Genomic DNA, 4,669 nt, shown 5'->3' with positions numbered 1-4,669 from the left:
CGATTCTTGAACAATAAGTACTTCCTTCTTTAGTGGTATATGAGTCACAGAAGGGCCGCCTGGGACATTTCTCGAAATGTGGCCTAATGAGTAGACTTTTTAAGCGGAGAGAAGAAGCTTTACAAAATAAGATATATCAGAATACAGCAGTATTTCCAAAGCTGACAAAATCTCATGCAAAATCCAAAACCAAAACCATTTAATATATTTTATTAAGGCCACCTAAAATAACACATCACAGTTTGCTAGCTGTTACATTCTCTAGACCCCTTTATAAGGCTGGATGTTCAAAAACAGACAAAAGTGGAGTTGGGGATCTTCAAAGTCATGATGTTGATGCCTACTTGTCTTCCTCTTTGGGAAGAACCCCCAGCTGACTTCATTGACTGCATGGCATTCTGTGGAAAAGGAGAAATGCAAAATAGCTACTAACAAATGAGGGTCAGGGGGTATGCGTCTATTCTTGGCCTTCTTAAGGGCTGTTTTGAGCACAGTTTGACCCAGTGTAGAAAACAGCCACAGGGGGTGGTTGTTGCAGTGAAGAAAGGAATCAGAAGAGATGAAGCAGGAAAGCTGTCAGGATAAAAGGAATGGTCTATCCATCATCCAAGCCTCCCTGTTGTTTTTGATCTTTGGGAGTAATTCTACACACTGTTTGGCATATGACATTATAAAACTGAGATGGTACTCCACCTAGTGGATAAATTAAAGGATTGGTTGGCTAATGAGTAGTTGCCAACTCTGGATTGGGAAATATCTGAAGCTTTTTTTGGGGGGGTGGAACCTGAGGAGGGCATGTTGGGGAGGGGAGGGATACAGTGCCATTCTGTTCGCCTTCCATTTCCTCCAAGGAACTAGAGAACAGTTTTCATTCTGGAAGATCTCCAGGCCCCACCTGGAGGCTGGCAACCCTATTTAACTAGTGTACTCCAACCTGGATTCTCTCCATCCACTGACAAAGGCCCTTTGCAATAAATTCTGATATATAGCTTTGCTTTCAGTCCCTTAATATTCCCTAAAATAGAATTTTTCTTTTTTTTACTGCTTCTACATGCTCAATTTGCCATGACCCCAAAATCTACTTCCTGGTCAATCACCACCAGAACTTTTGATTCAATTTATATATAAAGTTACAATCTTTCCCCCCTCTCATTGTGTGTTACTTTATACTCAGAAATGTAGAAATTCATTTGCCAAGTTGTTACCTATGTGCCAGTTTGGAAGCTTTTCACAATCTCTTGCCGTTTTCACCCCCCCCCCCCTGAATAGTGTCTGGAAGACCACTTCAAAGTGACTGTGCAGCAACTACCTAGCAAGCCAACAAACTGCAAGGAACAAAGTTAGGGTGGAAGCCATATATGATGGTTAATGAGTCTGGTTCAAGTCATTTCCCCACAACCACATAGCAGCTGCAGGGAGTGGCTTTTTCAAAATCTGTGTGAGGGAGTCTTGGAAAACCACTGCCTTCCTGTCATTGTAGGCAAGATCTGACATTCATGAATATTCTTTTTCAAGTCCTAAGGGATTTTAAGAAGCTGATCTCTTCTTCTTCTTCTTCTTCTTCTTCTTCTTCTTCTTCTTCTTCTTCTTCTTCGCCTTTCAGCTTGTCCTCAGCCCTGAGGTTAGGTGTTGGGTTGTGCCAAAGCCCTCTGTCCCTCTGCCCCAATGGGGTTCTTCACTTGCTGGCCCTGCAAAGCACACTCAGTCTGCAGGACAATGTAGAGTGAGACACCTCCCACATACATACAAACCCAGGAATACTTGCTTTACATCTCCCTCTCCACCATTAATAAACCAGGGACAGAAATCAGGCTTCATACTTGATGACCTGCAAGTGGTCAGTGGTGTGAGCTGGTGTTCCACATTCTGGTGACATTGAGCCTCCTTCGGGTAGAGAAAAGTGGCATATAAGTACCAACTCTTCTTCTTCTACAGGCACCACATGGGTAAGCTACACTGTGCAAATCCTTGGTTTTACTAAGCCTGGGCTTTTTCAAAACTGTAAGACAGTAATGCTGCAACATTGCCTCTTACAGAGTCTGCGCTGACCAAAATTCTAGCTATAGCATAAGAGCCTTCTACAAGGATTGATTCTCCAGGAGATGTGAAGGCCAAAACTAATGCTAGCAAATAGGAATTGTAGTTAGGATACAACATAGAGGCAGGGGAGTGCCTTGTGCCCTGTGGAAATAAACAGTTTATGGCTCCAGGCTTTTGTTTTCAAACACCATTCTAATGGGGCACGTATGATCTAATCCTAAATCTGCAAGTATATTATCCATTTAATTTATTTACTTGATTTTTATACCACCCTCCCAGTAGCCTGGCTGCAGTAAACAATCATGTGTGTATGTGTGTGTGTTTTACAGTATAGGGAAAGGAGGAAAGGTCATTGCAGCATACGTTACAGGGTTGTAAATAGCTTCAAGCTTGCATCAGCCATTTAACCTGAAAAAGCACTTCCTTTCCATGTGCTCTGTGAAACAAACATCTGTTTCTACATTCAAATGCCAGGGATACCTCTACGAGTTTCAGAGGGAATGTTGATTTAGGGGTTGTTGGTGACAAGCTGCACTTTCACATACAGATAAGGATGCCTTGACTTTATCAACCAGTTGTACCTGTTTAATAGGCACAGTAGCTATTTCTAGCATTGGGAGAATGTACAGACTGTACCATTTCACACAATGCTGACCCTGGTGTGTCCAGTTCTTGGGTTTGCAGCCCTTTTCAAGGTTTGCCTGAGAACAGCAATTTGAAGCAAGCAACTGTGACAACAGTTGCTGTAGGGATGTTTGTGATGCAAAGACCTTACTAAGTAATGCTTGCGTGATGTCACTTCTCCTAATCTCTCCCAGGCTTGGCTGTCATCATTTTGTACAACCAGGAATCTCACATGGAATCGTCTTTTTCACCTTCATTCACCTCCTTGGAAACTCTGTGCATGGCACAGGATGCAATCCCCCCCCCCAAAAAAAACCTTGGAAACCAACTAGACTTTTAAGAAGCCAGCAAGGAATCATGGGGGTATAGGGGCACAATCAGATTGAGACAAGAAATCATTCTTCCTGATGTGGTATGATCCATTTCTTTCCAGCTACTGTCCTTCTGTTCCAAGCAAAGCACACCCTACAGCTGTAGCTTACCTAGAAGTCTCAGCCCTCCCGTCTTTATGTATTTCCTCCTGTTACACATAAAGTGCCCTGAGCCAAAAGGGAGGGCAGTATAGACATATTAATTAATAAATATGAAATCCCTTCAGTCCTTACCTGGGAATGACTGCTGTTGGGGGTTTTTTTAATGTGGTTTTTATTATAAGTAGTTTATGGGAACATTTAAAATCACCTCCTTGGCTGAATTGCCTTTTACAAGTGTCTCTCTGAAAACTAGATCGCCGATCCAAAATGCTGCTGCATGAAACCGGGCTGAATGGGGGGCCGCAAATTCCTTCCAGGGTGCTCTGGTCTTGCACTGTATGAAGGGCCATCTGCTGTGACGACACATTACTGCACCAAATATTCCCAGTGCAAGCATTTTTTGGTGTTAAAAATAGCGCTCTTGGACAGCAGCAATGTTTCCTCTTCCCCCCCCCCCACTATAACTGCAATTTCAGCACTGTTCAGTGACCAGGTGACAGCTGCTTCTGCATTAATATTATTATTTAGCCTTCCAGCCAACTGGTAACTGAGTCATTTCTGGATCAAAGAACCAGTGTGATCACTTTCCACTATATCAACACTAGCCAGCCCCTGTTACAAATGTTTGATGAGTTGTATTTTTATTCTACAGTGTCAATCTTTATAGTATGTGAAAGCCAGCCCAGTGCAAAGATGAAAGATATTGCACTGGGATCTGGAAGACTCAGGTTCAAGTTCCCACTCAACCACTCAAAGAATGATCTGGGGCCCATTACGCTTATATTGTCCTACCTATTTTACAGGATGACAATGATAAAATAGGGGAGGGAGATCTATGTATCCTGTCTATGATAGTGGTATTCTTGGGTGGTGGTGGTGGGGAGAAATGATTAGCATATTGGATCTATGTGTTAGTTAACACAACAAAATGGCATAGTCACAGACATGTGGCATCATGTGCAGAAAATAAACTCCAAATAGGTATATTTGCAAAAAGGTAAAAGTTACATTTATTGAGGCAGATTCAATTCACACTCTTGTTGCAGTGGAAAAGGAGACAGAAGGCAAAGGAAACTAATCTATAAAGAACATTGTATTTTCATTACCCCACCCTAGACACCCACAAAATACTTTAATTAACCCACAATGTCTCTATGCTTTTGTTTTCTCCAGTGGGCCCATTTTATCATAAATCCCTAACTTGTTCTGTTTCACCATCATATTGCAATATTGCAATAGCAAATATTTTGCATCATCTATTATAAATTTTATAAGCATTTTCCTCTTAACAGTCCTCCTTCTTTCATAAGTTGTTCTTCCAATGTTTAGAGTATTTGATAATAAATTAACCAGAGTATATTATTTCCTTATTTCTTGACAGTTTGGCATTCTTTTATTTTCTCTTGTTTATTCACCATACTCTCGCAAGTTAAATTGTTTGTTTTCTTTTTTAAAAGGTCAGTGGTGAAACTAGTGGACACATTTTTTGCTAAAACCGGGGGGGGGGGGGGAGAAGCTGCCTGCACTAGTAC

This window comes from Paroedura picta, chromosome 14 (assembly GCF_049243985.1).
Source record: "Paroedura picta isolate Pp20150507F chromosome 14, Ppicta_v3.0, whole genome shotgun sequence".
In the NCBI taxonomy this organism is placed as follows: domain Eukaryota; kingdom Metazoa; phylum Chordata; class Lepidosauria; order Squamata; family Gekkonidae; genus Paroedura; species Paroedura picta.
The sequence above is the reverse complement of the archived record's forward strand: the minus strand, read 5'-3'. Positions refer to the sequence as shown.